Here is a 10,973-nt window from a genome sequence, read left to right as displayed (position 1 = left end):
GTGGCTGATAGTGTCAGAGTTCTTAATTTTTGCTCCTAAAACCTGTGTTAGGTTATTATTGCGTCCGTGCTTGGTTTTTAAAACCGCACGTGTGTGCCTGTTGGTGGCAGCGTACAGGTGCACTGGTGTGCGTTTACCAAACTATTATATAACGCACAAGTGTAGTGTATAATACACGTCAGTCAGCAGTGGCTGATAGTGTCAGAGTTCTTAATTTTTGCTCCTAAAACCTGTGTTAGGTTATTATTGCGTCCGTGCTTGGTTTTTAAAACCGCACGTGTGTGCCTGTTGGTGGCAGCGTACAGGTGCACTGGTGTGCGTTTACCAAACTATTATATAACGCACAAGTGTAGTGTATAATACACGTCAGTCAGCAGTGGCTGATAGTGTCAGAGTTCTTAATTTTTGCTCCTAAAACCTGTGTTAGGTTATTATTGCGTCCGTGCTTGGTTTTTAAAACCGCACGTGTGTGCCTGTTGGTGGCAGCGTACAGGTGCACTGGTGTGCGTTTACCAAACTATTATATAACGCACAAGTGTAGTGTATAATACACGTCAGTCAGCAGTGGCTGATAGTGTCAGAGTTCTTAATTTTTGCTCCTAAAACCTGTGTTAGGTTATTATTGCGTCCGTGCTTGGTTTTTAAAACCGCACGTGTGTGCCTGTTGGTGGCAGCGTACAGGTGCACTGGTGTGCGTTTACCAAACTATTATATAACGCACAAGTGTAGTGTATAATACACGTCAGTCAGCAGTGGCTGATAGTGTCAGAGTTCTTAATTTTTGCTCCTAAAACCTGTGTTAGGTTATTATTGCGTCCGTGCTTGGTTTTTAAAACCGCACGTGTGTGCCTGTTGGTGGCAGCGTACAGGTGCACTGGTGTGCAATTTCCAGAAACTTTGATATAACGCACAAGTAGTGAATATACACGTCAGCAGTGCACAGCATTGCAAAATGCGCAAGGGCATTGGCAAGGAACAAGGAAGTGGACGTGATGGTGGTGCAGGCAGAGGCCGAGGTCGTGGGCAAGCTCTAATTTCGCCACAACAAAGGGCCACATCTAGTCGCTCGCACGTCCTGTCCCAAATTCTTGGGGACCGCAGCAGTACACCGCTCTTGAACCAAGACCAGTGTCAACAGGTTGTTAGTTGGATAGCGGATAATGCTTCCAGTCAGATTGGCACCACCACAAAAACTCTGTCTTCCACACGGTCAAGTGTCAGTAGCCGTGATACTGCACCGCACATTTCTGAACCTGATCCTCCTTCCTACCACCAGGCTGAGTACACGTCCTCCTCGGACATTAATGATCCCACACTTGGACACTCGGAAGAGCTGTTCACGTTTCCATTCACACATTCTGGCCTCTCGCCAGCTCATATTGAAGTGGGTCATGAGGAGATCGTCTGTACAGATAGCCAAATATTTGAGCAGCCACGTTCTCACGAAGTTGGCAACGTGTCTCAACAAGTGGTGGACGATGATGAGACACAATTGTCAGCAAGTCAGGAGGAGGAGCAGGGTGCGGAAGAGGAAGACGACGTGGTGGATGATCCAGTAACTGACCCAACCTGGCAGGAGGATATGCAGAGCGAGGACAGCAGTGCACAGGGGGAGGGAGGCGTAGCATCACAACAGGCAGTAAGAAGCAGGGTGGTGGTCCCAGGCAGAAGTCAGGCAACCGTTCCCCGTAACAACACGACGACACAAGGTGCCTGTACAAATGTTAGGTCTTCACGAGTCTGGCAGTTTTTTAAGTTGGATCCAGATGATTCAAAAAAGGCCATTTGCAACACCTGCCGTGCCAGCATCAGCAGGGGTACCAAAACTAGCAGCCTGACCACCACCAGCATGATCAGGCACATGTCAGCCAAGCACCCGACTTTGTGGGAAGTACAACAGAGTCGAGGAGCAGTGCTTGCTGATGTCACTGCTACGTCTTCGCTGGTTGTGCATGCGAGCCAATCCTCTGTCCATGCTGCCTGCGAACAAGCCTCCTCCACTCCTGCACCTGCAGTTGCCTACGCAGAAAGAACACCATCATCAAGCACGTCCTTGTCCCAGCGCAGCGTTCAGTTATCCATTCAGCAAACCTTTGAACGCAGGCGCAAATACACTGCCAACACCCCACATGCCACAGTTCTAAATGCTAACATTTCGCGACTGCTTGCGCTGGAAATGTTGCCTTTTAGGCTGGTGGAGACAGAAGCATTCCGTGACCTGATGGCGGCAGCTGTCCCACGTTACTCGGTCCCCAGCCGCCACTATTTCTCCCGGTGTGCCGTCCCCGCGTTGCATAACCACGTGTCACAAAACATCACACGTGCCCTGAACAACGCTGTTTCACCCAAAGTCCACCTAACCACAGACACGTGGACAAGTGCTTGTGGGCAAGGCCGCTACATCTCGTTGACGGCACACTGGGTTAATATTGTGGAAGCTGGGACCCAGTCTGAGCGAGGGACGGAACACGTCCTTCCCACACCAAGGTTTGCAGGCCCTACCTCAGTCAGTGTTTCACCCACACTCTACAGCTCCGGAATGTCATGCTCTTCAGCCTCCTCCTCCTCCTGCGCATCCTCATCCACTGTGCCCTCCACACCAGTCACAAGCTGGAAGCACTGCAGCACTGCCTCGGCGAAGCGGCAACAGGCTGTGCTGAAGCTAATCTGCATAGGTGACAAACCCCACAATGCAGAAGAGCTGTGGACAGCTCTGAAACAGCAGGCAGATCACTGGCTCACACCTCTGAACCTAAAGCCAGGAAAGGTCGTTTGTGACAATGGCCGGAACCTGGTGGCGGCTTTGAGGCGAGGCCAGCTGACACATGTTCCATGCGTGGCCCATGTGCTCAACCTCGTGGTTCAGCGGTTTATAAAGTCATACCCAGAGCTGTCTGATCTGCTGGTAAAAGTTCGCCGCCTGTCTGCACATTTTCGAAAGTCACCTACTGCTTCAGCCGGCCTTGCCGGCTTTCAGCGCCGTTTGCATCTTCCGGCTCACAGACTGGTGTGTGATGTCCCCACGCGTTGGAATTCAACTCTGCACATGTTGGTCAGGATATGTGAGCAGAAGAGGGCAGTTGTTGAGTACCTGCATCACCTAAGCCGTCGGGAAATGGGTCAAACTCCACACATAACACCTGAGGAGTGGAGATGGATGTCAGACCTATGTACCATCCTCCAAAACTTTGAGGACTCCACCAAGATGGTGAGTGGTGATGACGCCATTATTAGCGTCACCATACCGCTACTCTGCCTTCTAAAACGGTCCCTTTTGAAAAACAAACATGATGCATTGCAGGCGGAGCGCGATGAGTTGCAGCAAGAAACAGTAGTGGGTGTGGGTGATAACACACAGCCCAGCCTCGTCTCATCACAACGTGCAGTGGAGGACTATGACGAGGAGGAGGATGAAGACATGGAGCAACTCTCCGGCCAAATTGAGGATATGACATGCACACCAGTCATATCCTCGATTCAGCGTGGCTGGCCAGAGGACAGGGTAGATGAGGAGGAGGAGGAGGAGGAGGAGGAGGAGGACAGCATGTTCAGTCATCTTGTTGGTCAGGCTACTGAAGTCCTGGCTGTTAAGAGTCTGGCGCACATGGCTGACTTTATGGTAAGCTGCCTGTCTCGTGACCCTCGCGTTAAGAACATCTTGGCCGACAATCATTACTGGTTGGTAACACTGTTAGACCCACGCTACAAGGAGAACTTTTTGTCTCTTATTCCCGTGGATGAGAGGTCAACCAAAATGCAGCAGTTTCGGAAGGCCATACTCACGGAAGTAGGCAAAGCATTCCCCTCACAAAACGCTAGCGGCATAGGTCAGGAATCAGTGGACAACCGAGGCGTACAGCCGAGAGAGGCACAAGTCCAATCCGCCAGAGGTAGGGGAACAGTCTTTAAGATGTGGGACAGTTTTCTCAGCCCCTCACGTACCACAGCCCCTGAGGTGCGGGGTAGTGCCACAAGAAATCCTAAGTTTGCCCAGATGCTGAAGGAGTACCTTGCAGATCGAACAACTGTACTCCGACATTCCTCTGTGCCTTACAATTATTGGGTATCCAAGCTGGACACGTGGCATGAATTGGCTCTCTACGCCTTGGAAGTCCTGGCCTGCCCTGCTGCTAGCGTTTTGTCAGAGCGTGTTTTTAGTGCCGCAGGTGGAATCATTACAGATAAACGCACCCGCCTGTCAACTGAAAATGCTGACAGGCTGACTCTGATAAAGATGAACAAGGGTTGGATTGGGCCAGACTTCACCACACCACCAGCAAATGAGAGCGGAATTTAAAGTTTGCCATGTACCTCCACTCACCCATGAGTACACTTCTCGACTTTGGATAATCGCTGGACTGCTCCTCCTTCTCCTCATGCGCCATCATGATGACCGTTACAATAGTTAGGTCTTTGTTTCAGGTATACCCCCAGTGGTAAATTTTTTCGCCCATTCTTTGCAGAATGGACATTACAACGACAGGAGACCCGCTCCTTTGCAATGGGAACAATGTTTTGAGGCCCTCATGCACGTCTCTACCCAGGGACAACGTGGAGCCTCCCAATTTTTGGCTGCCCTGCCTAAGGGCTATACTGAAATACACCCACTTCCTTAAAATGGACACTTAATGTTTTGAGGCCCTCATGCACGTCTCTACCCAGGGACAATGTGGAGCCTCCCAATTTTTGGCTGCCCTGGCAAAGGGCTATACTGAAATAGACCCACTTCCTTACAATGGGCACTTCAGGTTTAAAGGCCATCATGCACGTCTCTACCCAGGGACAATGTGGAGCCTCCCAATTTTTGGCTGCCCTGCCTAAGGGCTATACTATAATACACCCACTTCCTGACAATGGACACTTAATGTTTTGAGGCCCTCATGCACGTCTCTACCCAGGGACAATGTGGAGCCTCCCAATTTTTGGCTGCCCTGGCAAAGGGCTATACTGAAATAGACCCACTTCCTTACAATGGGCACTTCAGGTTTAAAGGCCATCATGCACGTCTCTACCCAGGGACAATGTGGAGCCTCCCAATTTTTGGCTGCCCTGCCTAAGGGCTATACTATAATACACCCACTTCCTGACAATGGACACTTAATGTTTTGAGGCCCTCATGCACGTCTCTACCCAGGGACAATGTGGAGCCTCCCAATTTTTGGCTGCCCTGGCAAAGGGCTATACTGAAATAGACCCACTTCCTTACAATGGGCACTTCAGGTTTAAAGGCCATCATGCACGTCTCTACCCAGGGACAATGTGGAGCCTCCCAATTTTTGGCTGCCCTGCCTAAGGGCTATACTATAATACACCCACTTCCTGACAATGGACACTTAATGTTTTGAGGCCCTCATGCACGTCTGTATGCAGGGGCATTGGTGAACCTCACAATTTAGGACTGCCCTGGCAAAGGAAAATACTACAAAGACTCACTTCCTCAAAATGGGCACATTAGACTCAAGAGGCCTTCATGTACGTCTCTTCTCAGGGACATCGGAGTGCCACACAATGTTTTCACGTAAAATCTTTCATGTATTGATCTCAAAAAGTAACATACACCAGATCTATCTCACTATTGGGTATGTGCCCTTAACATTTCCGCCATGAAAAATCATTTTGGGGTCATTTTGGAAGGTTTTCTGGTGAGTCCGTAAAAATGGCGTAAAACGCGGACAAAATTGTTCACAGCTGTGACTTTTGAGTGATAAATGCTTCAAGGGGTCTTCCCCATGCTGTTGCCATGTCATTTGAGCACTCTTCTGAGCCTTTTGTGACATTTTTAGGGTTTCTCCATGCTGCCGGGAGGTCATTTCACAAAAATACTCGGGTCTCCCATAGGATAACATTGGGCTCGTTGCTCGGGCCGAGTACACGAGTATCTTGGGAGGCTCGGCCCGAGCTTCGAGCACCCGAGCTTTTTAGTACTCGCTCATCACTATGGATTTCTACTTATTTTATTAAATATCATCTCCACCAAACAGGACAAGCTTGCATCTGTTATAGTTTTGGAGAAAAATGTGTTCATTTCATGTATGCGCGAAATGCCTTAAAAATGGCTTTAAAATGGATTTGGAGCATGGAGACGATTATCTCGGGATTGCAAGATAACCAAACAAAACTTTTAGTGGATTTCTACTTATTTTATTAAATATCATCTCCACCAAACAGGACAAGCTTGCATCTGTTATAGTTTTGGAGAAAAATGTGTTCATTTCATGTATGCGCGAAATGCCTTAAAAATGGCTTTAAAATGGATTTGGAGCATGGAGACGATTATCTCGGGATTGCAAGATAACCAAGCAAAACTTTTAGTGGATTTCTACTTATTTTATTAAATATCATCTCCACCAAACAGGACAAGCTTGCATCTGTTATAGTTTTGGAGAAAAATGTGTTCATTTCATGTATGCGCGAAATGCCTTAAAAATGGCTTTAAAATGGATTTGGAGCATGGAGACGATTATCTCGGGATTGCAAGATAACCAAACAAAACTTTTAGTGGATTTCTACTTATTTTATTAAATATCATCTCCACCAAACAGGACAAGCTTGCATCTGTTATAGTTTTGGAGAAAAATGTGTTCATTTCATGTATGCGCGAAATGCCTTAAAAATGGCTTTAAAATGGATTTGGAGCATGGAGACGATTATCTCGGGATTGCAAGATAACCAAACAAAACTTTTAGTGGATTTCTACTTATTTTATTAAATATCATCTCCACCAAACAGGACAAGCTTGCATCTGTTATAGTTTTGGAGAAAAATGTGTTCATTTCATGTATGCGCGAAATGCCTTAAAAATGGCTTTAAAATGGATTTGGAGCATGGAGACGATTATCTCGGGATTGCAAGATAACCAAACAAAACTTTTAGTGGATTTCTACTTATTTTATTAAATATCATCTCCACCAAACAGGACAAGCTTGCATCTGTTATAGTTTTGGAGAAAAATGTGTTCATTTCATGTATGCGCGAAATGCCTTAAAAATGGCTTTAAAATGGATTTGGAGCATGGAGACGATTATCTAGGGATTGCAAGATAACCAAACAAAACTTTTAGTGGATTTCTACTTATTTTATTAAATATCATCTCCACCAAACAGGACAAGCTTGCATCTGTTATAGTTTTGGAGAAAAATGTGTTCATTTCATGTATGCGCGAAATGCCTTAAAAATGGCTTTAAAATGGATTTGGAGCATGGAGACGATTATCTCGGGATTGCAAGATAACCAAACAAAACTTTTAGTGGATTTCTACTTATTTTATTAAATATCATCTCCACCAAACAGGACAAGCTTGCATCTGTTATAGTTTTGGAGAAAAATGTGTTCATTTCATGTATGCGCGAAATGCCTTAAAAATGGCTTTAAAATGGATTTGGAGCATGGAGACGATTATCTCGGGATTGCAAGATAACCAAACAAAACTTTTAGTGGATTTCTACTTATTTTATTAAATATCATCTCCACCAAACAGGACAAGCTTGCATCTGTTATAGTTTTGGAGAAAAATGTGTTCATTTCATGTATGCGCGAAATGCCTTAAAAATGGCTTTAAAATGGATTTGGAGCATGGAGACGATTATCTAGGGATTGCAAGATAACCAAACAAAACTTTTAGTGGATTTCTACTTATTTTATTAAATATCATCTCCACCAAGCAGGACAAGCTTGCATCTGTTATAGTTTTGGAGAAAAATGTGTTCATTTCATGTATGCGCGAAATGCCTTAAAAATGGCTTTAAAATGGATTTGGAGCATGGAGACGATTATCTCGGGATTGCAAGATAACCAAACAAAACTTTTAGTGGATTTCTACTTATTTTATTAAATATCATCTCCACCAAACAGGACAAGCTTGCATCTGTTATAGTTTTGGAGAAAAATGTGTTCATTTCATGTATGCGCGAAATGCCTTAAAAATGGCTTTAAAATGGATTTGGAGCATGGAGACGATTATCTCGGGATTGCAAGATAACCAAACAAAACTTTTAGTGGATTTCTACTTATTTTATTAAATATCATCTCCACCAAACAGGACAAGCTTGCATCTGTTATAGTTTTGGAGAAAAATGTGTTCATTTCATGTATGCGCGAAATGCCTTAAAAATGGCTTTAAAATGGATTTGGAGCATGGAGACGATTATCTCGGGATTGCAAGATAACCAAACAAAACTTTTAGTGGATTTCTACTTATTTTATTAAATATCATCTCCACCAAACAGGACAAGCTTGCATCTGTTATAGTTTTGGAGAAAAATGTGTTCATTTCATGTATGCGCGAAATGCCTTAAAAATGGCTTTAAAATGGATTTGGAGCATGGAGACGATTATCTCGGGATTGCAAGATAACCAAACAAAACTTTTAGTGGATTTCTACTTATTTTATTAAATATCATCTCCACCAAACAGGACAAGCTTGCATCTGTTATAGTTTTGGAGAAAAATGTGTTCATTTCATGTATGCGCGAAATGCCTTAAAAATGGCTTTAAAATGGATTTGGAGCATGGAGACGATTATCTAGGGATTGCAAGATAACCAAACAAAACTTTTAGTGGATTTCTACTTATTTTATTAAATATCATCTCCACCAAACAGGACAAGCTTGCATCTGTTATAGTTTTGGAGAAAAATGTGTTCATTTCATGTATGCGCGAAATGCCTTAAAAATGGCTTTTAAAATGGATTTGGAGCATGGAGACGATTATCTCGGGATTGCAAGATAACCAAACAAAACTTTTAGTGGATTTCTACTTATTTTATTAAATATCATCTCCACCAAACAGGACAAGCTTGCATCTGTTATAGTTTTGGAGAAAAATGTGTTCATTTCATGTATGCGCGAAATGCCTTAAAAATGGCTTTAAAATGGATTTGGAGCATGGAGACGATTATCTCGGGATTGCAAGATAACCAAACAAAACTTTTAGTGGATTTCTACTTATTTTATTAAATATCATCTCCACCAAACAGGACAAGCTTGCATCTGTTATAGTTTTGGAGAAAAATGTGTTCATTTCATGTATGCGCGAAATGCCTTAAAAATGGCTTTAAAATGGATTTGGAGCATGGAGACGATTATCTAGGGATTGCAAGATAACCAAACAAAACTTTTAGTGGATTTCTACTTATTTTATTAAATATCATCTCCACCAAACAGGACAAGCTTGCATCTGTTATAGTTTTGGAGAAAAATGTGTTCATTTCATGTATGCGCGAAATGCCTTAAAAATGGCTTTAAAATGGATTTGGAGCATGGAGACGATTATCTCGGGATTGCAAGATAACCAAACAAAACTTTTAGTGGATTTCTACTTATTTTATTAAATATCATCTCCACCAAACAGGACAAGCTTGCATCTGTTATAGTTTTGGAGAAAAATGTGTTCATTTCATGTATGCGCGAAATGCCTTAAAAATGGCTTTAAAATGGATTTGGAGCATGGAGACGATTATCTCGGGATTGCAAGATAACCAAACAAAACTTTTAGTGGATTTCTACTTATTTTATTAAATATCATCTCCACCAAACAGGACAAGCTTGCATCTGTTATAGTTTTGGAGAAAAATGTGTTCATTTCATGTATGCGCGAAATGCCTTAAAAATGGCTTTAAAATGGATTTGGAGCATGGAGACGATTATCTCGGGATTGCAAGATAACCAAACAAAACTTTTAGTGGATTTCTACTTATTTTATTAAATATCATCTCCACCAAACAGGACAAGCTTGCATCTGTTATAGTTTTGGAGAAAAATGTGTTCATTTCATGTATGCGCGAAATGCCTTAAAAATGGCTTTAAAATGGATTTGGAGCATGGAGACGATTATCTCGGGATTGCAAGATAACCAAACAAAACTTTTAGTGGATTTCTACTTATTTTATTAAATATCATCTCCACCAAACAGGACAAGCTTGCATCTGTTATAGTTTTGGAGAAAAATGTGTTCATTTCATGTATGCGCGAAATGCCTTAAAAATGGCTTTAAAATGGATTTGGAGCATGGAGACGATTATCTCGGGATTGCAAGATAACCAAACAAAACTTTTAGTGGATTTCTACTTATTTTATTAAATATCATCTCCACCAAACAGGACAAGCTTGCATCTGTTATAGTTTTGGAGAAAAATGTGTTCATTTCATGTATGCGCGAAATGCCTTAAAAATGGCTTTAAAATGGATTTGGAGCATGGAGACGATTATCTCGGGATTGCAAGATAACCAAACAAAACTTTTAGTGGATTTCTACTTATTTTATTAAATATCATCTCCACCAAACAGGACAAGCTTGCATCTGTTATAGTTTTGGAGAAAAATGTGTTCATTTCATGTATGCGCGAAATGCCTTAAAAATGGCTTTAAAATGGATTTGGAGCATGGAGACGATTATCTCGGGATTGCAAGATAACCAAACAAAACTTTTAGTGGATTTCTACTTATTTTATTAAATATCATCTCCACCAAACAGGACAAGCTTGCATCTGTTATAGTTTTGGAGAAAAATGTGTTCATTTCATGTATGCGCGAAATGCCTTAAAAATGGCTTTAAAATGGATTTGGAGCATGGAGACGATTATCTCGGGATTGCAAGATAACCAAACAAAACTTTTAGTGGATTTCTACTTATTTTATTAAATATCATCTCCACCAAACAGGACAAGCTTGCATCTGTTATAGTTTTGGAGAAAAATGTGTTCATTTCATGTATGCGCGAAATGCCTTAAAAATGGCTTTAAAATGGATTTGGAGCATGGAGACGATTATCTCGGGATTGCAAGATAACCAAACAAAACTTTTAGTGGATTTCTACTTATTTTATTAAATATCATCTCCACCAAACAGGACAAGCTTGCATCTGTTATAGTTTTGGAGAAAAATGTGTTCATTTCATGTATGCGCGAAATGCCTTAAAAATGGCTTTAAAATGGATTTGGAGCATGGAGACGATTATCTCGGGATTGCAAGATAACC

The sequence above is a fragment of the Anomaloglossus baeobatrachus genome, unplaced genomic scaffold (assembly GCF_048569485.1).
Source record: "Anomaloglossus baeobatrachus isolate aAnoBae1 unplaced genomic scaffold, aAnoBae1.hap1 Scaffold_271, whole genome shotgun sequence".
In the NCBI taxonomy this organism is placed as follows: domain Eukaryota; kingdom Metazoa; phylum Chordata; class Amphibia; order Anura; family Aromobatidae; genus Anomaloglossus; species Anomaloglossus baeobatrachus.
This window is presented reverse-complemented; position numbering follows the sequence as displayed.